We start from the raw sequence: 11,510 nt of genomic DNA on the forward strand, positions 1-11,510 counted from the left end.
GTTTTCACTTTTCTTTTCTTCTTCCATGTGAACAACAATGAAGAAGTATTCTGACTCGTTCAGGTTTTGGAGCCCAAAGTAGCCACCGCAGAACTTGCCTGAAATCTGGGATGTCTGTCCACTCTTACAATAAAAGGTCTCACACATCTGCGCACCCCTAGTTAAAGTCTTCCCCCTAAGACAAAACAAAAGGAGAGAAAGGTATGTCAAACTGTGGCTCAAAAGCATAGGCCCATGGGCTCTCAGAGCCACACTCTCAGAAAAACAAAACAAAACAAAACAGGCATCTAGGGCTCAAACTACCATAAAATCCTAAATCCCAGAGTTACAACCACATTTCCAGCGGCCTCTCTTGCAGAGGTCCCCACCTTTTAAAAGTTACTGCTCTGGCCTGGCTTGCGAGAACTGGAGAATCTGACAAGTCAGGGAACCATTTTGCAAACATATCAAGAACCAGTTAAAGGGAAAGGGGAGAACAAGAGACACAGTGGCATTAGGAATAGAGGCCAAAGACTAATACCTGAAGTTTAGAGGTGAGGAGAGGAGGATCTCTAAACTTCAGGGTGCCTGAGGGTGCAGGCTGGGGCAGATCAGAAGGACTGCAGAGTCCATACTCTTTCCTTAAGGAATTTCACCACTCGAGTTCCCCCCAAGACCTCCAGCACCCAACTCTCTGATTACCCCTTCATCTTCCACTCTCTCCCTCAAAGCTTCCCAGCCAGGCCCCCACTCCACCCACCTCCCAGCCTTTCTGGGACTTTGAAAGTAGCGATCCCAACTTTCCCCCCCCCCCCAAACCTCACTTATTGTGATTAACTTCTCTTTTGGTGTTTAGATCTTCCCCCCTTTTACTGTACTGTGACACACGCTGTCTACCTCGCCTCACTGCTTTAAAAAGTACAAACAGGAGGGGGTGAGCGTGGTCGACAAAGCCTACAGACAGCGAACAATGGCTTCTATTCTCCAGCTCTCCCCAAACCCAAAGAGCAAAACCGAGTCTCCCTAACCAGCAACACAGCTTCCAACCAAATGTACCAACAACCCACCAACTCACAAAGGGAACAGAGGGACACTTCTAGCTTTGTAAGTCCTGACCCAGCGCGGGTCCCCCAAGGTTCGCCCTCCACCACCCCCTCCCTGCCTTGCCCTAAAAAGAAGGTGGGGGGGGGGAGAAAATAGAAAAGTAATTTCTTGTTATAAATATCTGGAGGTAATTGTGTTACTGGTGTGAGTTGTTAGGGGCTGTAAAAAGATACAACGGCACCGTGGGGAGCTCAATTGGGAAGAGAGAGTTACAATAAAGAACCTATTCAAGAGGTTTGCAAAAAAGAGAGAGAGAGAGAGAGAGAGAGAGGTAAAATAATTAAATAGTCACAGCATTATTTCTCTGTTTAAAAAAGACCTAAAATATTCATTCTTTTTTTCCCGTTTTGCTTATTGTGATTATTAATCTTGCCTGCCTACAAGCAAAGCATTCCAAGAAGCACATTTTTTCTCTTCAAGGCCATTCGTGGTCTAATTTATTAACTAGCTGGGAGGCAGCTTAAATCCATAAAAATAAACTTAAGAGGACGAATTTTCCCAGCTTCTGAATGTGGCCTGGTAATACTGGAGACAGCAGAGTGCTGCCTAGTTACCTCTGGCTGGATTGGCTCCCAGGGCCTTCCTCCTGTCTCTCATTCCCCACAACCACAGTCAGATCCAGAACAGACAGAAACCCCAACTTCTTGCAGAATGTGCCTCCCCCACCTCGAAGTGGGACTCTGAAACTGCAAAGTAGTAGCAGCCAGGGAGAGGGGAAGTGGACTTCTCCTAGAAGGGGTAAAACTTCCCGAACTCCTCTCTGTAACCCACACTATACTCAGTCACAACTGAATGCCCCCATCGTGGCCCATATGTTTCCGAAGCCATTAAAAAAGAAATTCACTAGCTCATTCCAGAGAGGCCTAGCCGATTAATTTTTGAAGCAATTGGGAAGGTGGAAGCATTTCAAGTTCCAATTCTGCTCCATTCCCACCTCCACCTCAGCTAAGAAGCTATTTAATTACTTAAGTAATCGTTAGCACTGAGTGCAAAAGCAACCTGGGAAGCTGGCCACGCGGACACCCGGAAGCAGTCGTGGGCAGGAAGGCTAGAACCCCCAGTTGCAGCCAGAACCCCCCCCCCCCCCCCCGCCAGCTCAGCCCAGGGCTTTGTACAACCCTAGTCCAGTCAGAGACTCACTTGGGGAAAGAGTTTCTAGACACCTCAGAATCCAATGGGGAAATGGTCCTCTAGGCCACTGGGCCACTGCCACCCCCATCCCAGACTCAAGCCTCTGCTTTCAAATTCAGTGGTTTTAATCACTTAATTCTCAAAATCCATCCCCAACTCCTTAGCTGGGGTGAAGGGGAGAGCTCACTTTCGGCCCTACCGGCCCCCAGCCAAAGAGTAATTAGCAATTAAGATGACAAAGTTTCACTCTCTAGGGCCAAATAAGATAACAACTTATCAAATTGCTTTCAGACGTTTGCAAAGGTCGCCGGCTATAAAAAATGTAATGTCAACGGCAACCACTATTATTTCTCCCTGGTAAACTCACCGGGCTTTCAAGCTCCTTGCTTTTCATTTCATTTTCTGCTCCTGCCCCCTCCTCAAATCTTCCCAAGTTCGAGTTAAATGTCCAAAACGGCTTAGGAAGCTTTAGAGAGTATGGGGGGGGGGGGAGAAGAAACCACGTTCACTTTGTTTTTAAACTTTCTAGAAATCACTCATGACTGGAGGGCCGGGTTTAAGCACTCGAAAAAGAAAGCATTTCCACTTGAAATTCAACTCCATTTCCCCCCAATTACACTTGCTAAAATTCAGGGCTATTATGATCCAGGGAGACTGAGAAAATCTGCACAAGGAAAGAGGCAACAACTTTATGAACTTTGAAAAGACACTTTTCCTCCTGGGGTCTTAGAATCGAAAAGCTCTCAAATTACTCAGACTAATTAGCTGGGAGAGGATGTGATCAGACGAAGGGGAAAGCCAATGCTTTCATATTGATTCCCCCCCCCTCCAGCCCTCACAAAGAAAAAAAATCAGGAGATTCGGGTTTTGTTTTGTTTTGTTTTAAAGCAATCCACCTTTCCACCTCGAAACTTGTTGAAATGGCAACACCGGGTGCTGCTTTGTCAGAGGAAGACAAGGAAAAATACCCACCGAGCGCTGGGAGCTGAAGGATAGGGAAGACCCCAGCTTTCGCAGGGCGAGGGCGATGGTTGGGGGAAGCCTGGGGAGCAGAGAGTTTTCGAGTTCCGAGCTCTACGCTCAACTTGGGGGCAAGAGCCTGGGGGCTTGATGGAAGCTGACAATCCTCCCGCTCGGCTCTGAGCTCCCTCGGAGCGCGCGTTCGCCCGCCTTGGCCTGGTGGCTTCCTTCCCGGCTCACGCTCGCTTGCTCTTTCTGCCTCCAGCGTGTGGCTGCCTTGCCGACTGACTCTGCTCCGGCTGTCGGCGGGCGCGGTGCCCCTCTGCGCTCGAGTGCCCGCGGACTCTTCCGTGCCCGAGCCGAGCGCCGCACAAAGCCGGAGGGCGGGCGGGCGGCGGCGCGGCGAGCTGGCTCCTTGGCGCTCCCTCCGCACGCTCGCTCAGTGCGCGCTAGCTGGGCCCTCCGCTGGACAAAGCAGCCGGCCGAGCCGGGTATCCAAAGCCGCTCCCGGGCCTGGGGCACCGCAGAACCTCTTCGTCCTCTGCCGCCGGCCGGGGGCATTTGGCTACGTTGGGGTCGGGAGCCGCGGCTGCTGCTGCGCCCGGAGCCTCGGTTCTTCCAGCGAGCCTAGCTCGTGCTGGCGCTGGAACTGAGCTGGCCGCCTGCCCCGAGCCCTGCGCCGCTCCCGCTCGCCGGCTGTCGCCCTCCGACGCGGGCTTTCGCTGGAAGTAGAAAGTTTGGGCTCCTGCGTGGAAACTTCTCCGGCCCAACTCTCCCGGCGTAGCAGTGGGGGAGGGGACCGGCCAGAGGGAGGAAGGAAGGAGGGAGGAAAGGGGAGACCTGCCTGAATATTGCAATAAAAATGAAGCAAGAAGAAGAAAGAAGCGGACTCACCTTTATGAGGCATCCTCTCTCGTCAAAGCTCCTGTCAAGAGTTTTGGTTGGTTGGGTTTTTTTTTGCTGTTGTTGTTGCTTAAAGACCACAATGGTTTGCAATGACGGTGTTTTAAAGGAGTTGCTGGTGAGAGTTTTCTCCACGGACGCTGCTGGTTTGGTGTGTGAGAGCAATTCTCAGATCCCTGGGAAGGAGACAGAGATTGACAATAAAATGGGCTGTCAGCGGCTGGAGAGTGAGAGATAAAGAGTGTGGGTGAGGGAAGTGGCTGCAGCCAGCACACCTATGCTGATTGGTGATGGCTCAAGTGTGTTAATGTGTGTGTGCCGGCGCCCGGCCTCGCCTCCACCGCTCCTCACTGGCCCATTAGCGAAGCCTGACCTCTGTCATCATCCTCCAGCAAAACACTTCCTCCTGCGCCTGAACCAGAGCGGGAAATGAGGCCGAGCCACGGTTCGCTTTTCAAACCCACTAATCACTCCGCAACATGCAAATGCACCGCTCGCTCCCACACAAAATATTGCTTTATGCAAAGCAGCGCCGGGGCCTCGCGCCAGCCGATTGGATGCTCCCTCTCCCCGCCTGGTGCAATTGGTCCGTTTGTTTGAATATGAATACACTTGTTTTCGGCTCGGATGGTGGGTCCCGGCTTCTCTCCCCGGCGCTGGGCCCCCGAGCCCGGGCTCTGGAGCTGGCGCTCGCCGACATCTCTAAGCTCCGAGCGCTCCGGGAGTCAGCGCTGCCCGCACTGTGGCCACGAACTTGAGGGGTCGAGTGAAGGCCGCTGGGCGGCGGGTCGCGCCCCCCCCCCCACTCCCCCTAAGCTGGGCGTGGGACTCCCAGCTCGTGGAGGAAGCAAGTTTCTGCAGCTTCTCGAAGCCCTTTCTTGCCAACTCCAGCGCACCGTGGCCTGCCGCCCCGCCCCCGCCCGCCCTCCCCTCCCGCCCAACCTCAACCCGGCCTGATCGCTGGGACGCGGAGCACAGCAGCGGCCGCGCCTTAGCCCACCTGGTCGCAGGGAAGAAGAGAAAAGGGGCGTGAACGGCACTGGGTCCCGGCCGCAACACTCCGGCGGAGGCCGAGGCGAAGCCTAGGCCGAGAGGAGGCCGCCTGGCTGGGAACACGGCGAGGCCCGGCGGCCTCCCGAGTCCAGGCCTCTGGGCCTGCCCATTCCCCCACTCTTGCTCCCCCGGCCCTTTCTTCAGTCCTTTCTCCTTTCGGAAGCCGCGGGGCGCAGCGGAGCGGAGGCACAGCCGGGGCTGGAGAGGCCCGAGCAAACACGCCACTTACTTTGTGTACAGAGGGTTCTTGTGAAAAGCCCTGAAGAGTCCTTACCAAACACTCACCAACTTCTCCCACGTGCCATTTGTTGACTAAGTGCGGCTGCTCTTCCAGGAGCCTGAGAGGAGGGGACTTGAGGGGGAGATGAGAGGGGAGGAGGGGTGGTGGAGGCCTGGGGTGGAGGAAGTTGACCAATGCTGGGGAAGAGTCGTGTGTATGTGTCCTCGCCAGCGATGCCGAGTGTCAGCGTGTGTCGATGTGTTTCACTGGTTTTCTGTGTGCAATGCATGTGTCTCCACACCGCGATTCCTTCTCCAGGGTCTGCTCAGTCCCAGGAGGCAGCTCCCCTCAGCTGTTGCCAGAAAACGGGGAGGAAAGTAAGCAAATGGCTTTTCTCTTCTGACCACACACCAGAAGTCCATTTGTTGAATGCCGGACGATTAGGACACACCTCAGTACACTCCAAAGGCACCCCTTGGCGCACGCAGTTAAGGTGACGGGAGGGAGCGGCTGTCTAGTCCTGCGAAGTCTGGAGTTATCTCAGAGTTTGCTGGTGAAGTTGCAGGGGAGGTGGAAGATTTGGAGTAGAGGACACACCCCAGGACCCAGCAAAGGAGAATGGGGATGGCATAGCTGAGGCAGGAAGGCTGAAACGAAGGCACGCCGGGTACACTTGACTCCTCTTGACTTACGAAAAGTGCTGAAAGTCAGAGCTCATCAACAAAGTCTGTGCACCCTGAACTCGCAGCTGACAGGCGATGGGGCAGCAGTCCCTGGGAGCTGGGACCAGGAGGACGTTGCAGGCTGCCTTGAGCTGCTGGCCTAGCGTGGGCCTCAGGCTGTCCTCCCCAACCTGGACCCACTAACGCCAAGACCAAGGAGCCAGGGCAGAGCTCCGGAGAAACGGAGGCCTCCTCCGCCGGGACCAGGCTTGGGCTTGCATAACCCGCTGATCATGTCCGCCTGGAGATGGCCCTTCCAGCGTCCCAGGAGCACTCAGAGTGGGGAGAAAACCCAGGCCAGAAGCAAAGGAGGTGGCGCCAGGCGCTGGGGTCAGCGGCCTCCTGTGCGAGAATTCGTAAGACCGAGACTTTCAGAGGATCCCGGGAAGTGGGGCCGCAGTCTAGCGGGCTCAGGTCCCAGACCAGCAGGAATCCGCGTTCTTTTTCTCTTCCTTTTTACTTCTCAAACAAGTGTTAAAGAAGCTTGAACTCAAGTCCACTGGGCATAAGCAAGGGGTGGGGGGAAGAGGCCCAGAGACTGTCCGAACTGGAGGCGAATATCATTTTTACAACCTTTCAATTAGCGACCGAGTGGATTAGCACCTTCTTAAGCTTTGCCTTGGAAAGAAGCAGCCATAATCTTGTTGCTATTTCCCCCCAGGGCACTGGCTCTTTGAATTAGCTCCTTCTCCCACCCGCAACCCCCACCTCACCTCGGAGAAAAGTTTTAACAACAAAAAATCATAACAGGCAAGGAGCCGGGAGTGAATGCCACTGACGTCATTGGGTGGGGGTGGGGGCTAGGGAAGGACTCTTGGAAACCCCTCTACACAAACAAGAAACAAAAAGGGCTGGGCTGCTTCCAATGTGTCAATATTTTGGGGGGAGCCTAGCCCGGAGGGAGGCAGAATTTTCAAAGTTTAAGGAGAGGGGTGGAGAGCGTGATGTCCTGTTCTCCCTGGAGGGAGAGAGTCTCTGGAATCTCGAGGAGGGTGGGAGTGCTGTTCTACTTGGTGGGGCGCCTCTCGCCCTCTGCCAAGTACCCGTTCTGGTGGCGGCGCAGCCGGTTGCGGAGCTGGGACCGAGGTACAGCACGCCAGGGCCAGAGGTGTATGTAAAATTGAGACCACTCGCAGGTCGCCATTTTAATTGCGGCTTCCAATAGGACCGAGGCCCACTCGCTGCCCTCCAGGGCGGGGAAATCGCGCCTTCCGTTTCTAAGTCGCCTTTTCCCGCCTCCTGCCAGGTACTCCCGCTCCCCCGCCCTTTAGCGCCCGAGAGGGATGGCTTTTCGGCCTGTTCCTGCGGGGGCCGCCGGGGTCATCCCACCCGGTAGGGGAGGCTATCTGTGCCGAGGGAGTCACGCTGGGGGACGCCGCTCCCCCGAGAGTGCCCAGAGCCTCTGGCCAGTATCGGCGCGGAAGCGTGAGATCGGGCAGCAGCTCACCCCCAGCGGCCCTGGCATTTGCCCATACCCACTTCCCGGGTTTTCGGTCAGAGCCCGCCTCTGGCAAGGCCAAGACGTGTCCGGTTCTTGAGGGATGTGTATGCGGCTCCTGGCTTCGGAACCAAGAGTCTCGCACCGGTGTTGCTACACGTCTGAATGGCCGCTTTCACCACCAAGCAGAGGCACGGTGCTGGCGCGCAGGGGAGGGTGGAGAGGAGCTTTTCTTTGAAGGAGGAAAGTCTCCACAGACACCTGCTCACTTTGCAGAGGCTCAAACGACTGTGTCTCTGCAGGCCCTAGGAAGGTGGGTTCCCAGGATAGCAGAGCTGGTGAAACAGGGCGAACCAGCACCAAAGGCTAAGGCGCCCACCCCTGCCGCCCCGTTCAGGGTGCCTCCTCAACTCGGAGTCTTTCTCTCCTTCCTCCAGCAACCTGCGGGTTTCCAGCTCACCCAGCAGGCTCGCCGAGCCCAGAGCGCTGGAAAGCCGAGAGCCGGGAGCCTGCAGGGTGGCGCCTCCAGGCTGTGGCCACGCTCCGCTGGGGGAAAGCCGCAGTGCTCTCCCCTTCCTCGACTCCTGCCAAATGACAAGGGTGTCAGGGCGCTCTCTGGGTTCAGTCTTCTTTCATTCACATTAGGCTGCAAGAGTCTGTCCTTCTCTTCTCCCCACCCCCCGCCGGAAAATAATTAAAAAAAAAAAAAAGCATTGTCCAACTAGGTCTCCCAGCAAAGAGATCCCTACAGCCTGCACGCAGGTGGGACTCCCAAGCCTTTAATTCCAGGACCCTACATGCTATTGTCCAGACAGACACCAGGTTTGTTTAAAACTCCTGATGTGTGGAATACTTCAAAAGCAGTGGTACTCTCTGATTTTTGCAAATAGGGTTCTCAGGAAAGTTTGCTTTCCATTTCATCAACCTGGACGGTTCCCCATCTCTCCTTTGCCTGTAACCTCCTCCCTCCAGAGGCAAGAGTTCAGCGTTACACGAAAAGCAAGCCAAGGCCACCTCAGTCCTTCCTCCCTGGAGATTCCCTCTTAAAACAGCTGCTTATTTTAAAGTCCAGGGACTGAGTCCTGCAATTTGACCCAGAGTGAAGCAGGGAACAAGCGGGCTGGGAACTGGGGGCTCTGCTGGGGGATTTGAGGCTGGGGAAGGGGGAGGGAGCAAATGTCATGGCTGGCTCAGTCGAGCAGCCAGGGAACCGGAGCTAAGCGTATCGGGCTTTTAAAATGACATTGATTGGGACAAGCTGTTCCCCACCCCAGTAAGAGTTAATCTGCCTGTTAATCAAGGCACTAAGGGGCTCAATGCGAGTTTTATTAGCGATTGGAGACAGAGGCGGCATCGAGGGATCAAAAGCCGGGATCCCAGATATTTGTCGCTGCGGCCACAAAAAAAAAAAAAAAGTATTTTCAATTAGAGAACAATTCGGCGCTTTTCAACACTTTCTAACTCTGACTCCTAGATGGTGACTTACAAACCTGGCTCGTGGAGGAGGGGTAGGGTGGGAGGGGTGGGGGGAGGGAATCGAAGCCGGGGGTAGCCGAGGGGCGAGAGGCGGGGGAGAAGCTGCGGGTTGGCTTCGCGGAGTTCCGCCGGGGAGAGTTTAGGAAGCCTCGACCTGGGGCCCTGAAGTCTGAGATTCCTCCGGAGAGGAAAAACAATGAAAAATAAAACAACAAACAGCACCACCAATATCGGCATCCATCCTCCTTTTCAGCTCCCCGCTGCTCAGGCCGCCTCCGGCGCCCGGTGGCGTCTGGGCCCCGCGCAGCAGCCGGGCGGGCCGGAAAGTTTGCGCAGCGCAGCGAGAGGGACTCTCCTTCCGTCTCTCCCGCGCTGCCCCCTTCTGCCCTGGAGGGGTGTTAGGCTCCTTCGGTTTTCCTTTCAGATTCTAAAATAAATAAATAAACGCCCACGCCCTGGGGAAATTTGAATAGTAACTAATTCAATAATCCAAATTATATGAGAGGGTCTGAGAAAAAAGGACAAGCCAACCACAGACGCCTCCGATCAAGGAGGGCATGGAAGTGAGAAGGCGACAGAGGAGGTCCCCAGCTCGCCCTGGGCGCAGGGAGAGGACTCTGGTCAGAGGTAATTATGTCACTGCGTTTTCTCGCCGTGACAGCCGAATAAACACGATCTCCAATAAACATCTCTAATGAGGGAGGAGGCCCGAGGATGACTGGGTTTGATTTATGACTGGAGGAGAAGGTCCACTTCCTACTGCGAAGCGGGCAACCTGCTTGCCGCCCAGCTCCGGAGACAGTAAACCGCGAAGGAGAGGACCCAGGCCCAGGTAAGGCGCACGGCCGGTTGGCCTCTTCTCTCACTCTGCTGCTTCCCAGGCAAGGTGGGCAGGGGCGGCCACCGCTCCCAGTTGGGCAGTGATCCCAAGCACCTGTCACAGGTGCCTGAGGTACAAACGTCCTCCGAAGGTGCCACGCGAAAATCTAGAGGGGGAGAGCCAGGGCACGAGTGGGAGCGAGGGGCGAGCCAGGGCCTGAGGCAGAGGCCTCCCGGGCCAGTGCCCCTGTGCCCTGCCTAAGCCCGCTTTGGAGTCTGCCGCCGTTTGGGGCTGGACTTTCGGAACTCTCGCTCCGCGGAACCACAGGTTAGTGTGAATTTGGGGTCCCTTCCCTGACCCACTTCGGAGAAACTTATGGCACCCGGCTTGGGCCGTCCCGGGGCAGGAGAGTGGCCCGGCGCTGCTCTCCCCGGCGCTCAGCGGCCAGGCTCCCCTGGCGCCCACAAGCTTCCCACCGAGACTGCGAGCGCAGCGCCCGCGGTAACCCGAGCCCGCGTTCTAGCTCAGTGAGAATCGCTAATTATTAGGTCTTCCGAAGTGAAGCTCAAATCACACGCTGGGGCTTTACGCGCTGCCCGGCTCTGCGGGCAGCATTCTTTCGTCCTCCGCTCCCTTCTGAGAAACGAACTCCCATCTCTAAGACTTTGTTTCGGTCCAACCATTTACACTTCGCAACCGCTGGAAACTTTTGTTGCGCTCCGCCGGACCCGCGGCGGGGAATTTCCACGCGCTCCGGGCTCTGGTGGGGACTTCACCAGTGCATGTCGTGAACTGTGATTCCGGGGAGTTCTGGGTGCAAACTGTATCCCCTCCTGCATTTCTCACGGTTGCGAGCGGCTTCTGCAGACAGCAGCAGCAGATCCTCGTCTCCCTCTCCCCGCCCCTCCCCCTCAGCTCAGCACCCAACTAGAAGTCCACTCTGGGAACTGGAACATTGTGCTACTTTTGCACAAAAGCACGTTCGGCAAAGACAAAACCCCCTTCCTCCCATACTATCCCGCCCTCACTAAATCCACCTTTGTAATGCCTCATTTTAAAAGCAAAAGTCAAGCCCCTGGGCTACTTGGAGGCAGGCTTGGACTTGGGGGACCCATCGCAGGCAGCGGAGAGGCGGCGCAGGCCCCGAATCGGACCCGGGCCGGAGCCTGGGCGGTTACCTGGAAGCGGAGGGCGGGGAGGCAGGTGAGCCTGGCGGCGCGGGTTCCCACACGTCTCACCGCCGCTCGGCAGGGGAAGTGGCAGATCTGACAGCCGCGTTCTACGCAAGGACCTGCCCCAGAGTTTAAATGTCAATGATAAGAAAAGAGGGTGCTCAGGCAGGCGCTAACTTTCCTTAATATCCATGCCAGCGCGGTCCTCATTGGCTGCCCGACCCGCGTGACGTCATGGAGGCTAGAGTTGGGCTCAGCTCCGCGCAGACCTGCACTGGGGCGCGGCGGGAGCCTTCCCCTCCCTACCCCGAGTCCGGCCCGCTCTGGGCCCAGCCGTGGCCTTTCTGAGCCCTGCCCATGGCTACCCACGCCCAACCCGGCCCCAGTCCGCCCAGCCCTCCTTTAGGGCGTAGAGTCAACCCCAGGAAACCAGTCCTCCCGAGTGCTCTCTTCCTCCCCGCTGGTACGCGGGGACTCTGCCCCTAGGCTGCCCAGCTACCTTCCCAGGTGCCCATCCGGTCCCCTCCTCCGA

At 56.2% G+C, this 11,510-nt stretch overlaps 1 long non-coding RNA gene across 1 annotated transcript; it reads right to left on the minus strand.

The window, feature by feature from the left end:
* Positions 1-98: 98 nt before the first annotated feature.
* On the minus strand, positions 99-11,114 carry LOC148107851 (uncharacterized). The gene is made up of 3 exons (XR_015721552.1): positions 10,985-11,114; positions 4,069-4,253; positions 99-175 (listed from the first exon to the last, which is right to left on the minus strand). It is a non-coding gene; the product is annotated as an uncharacterized LOC148107851 (long non-coding RNA).
* Positions 11,115-11,510: the final 396 nt, after the last annotated feature.

Source organism: Ursus americanus, chromosome 24 (assembly GCF_024610735.1).
Source record: "Ursus americanus isolate L20-20 chromosome 24, mUrsAme1.1.p, whole genome shotgun sequence".
In the NCBI taxonomy this organism is placed as follows: Eukaryota; Metazoa; Chordata; class Mammalia; order Carnivora; family Ursidae; genus Ursus; species Ursus americanus.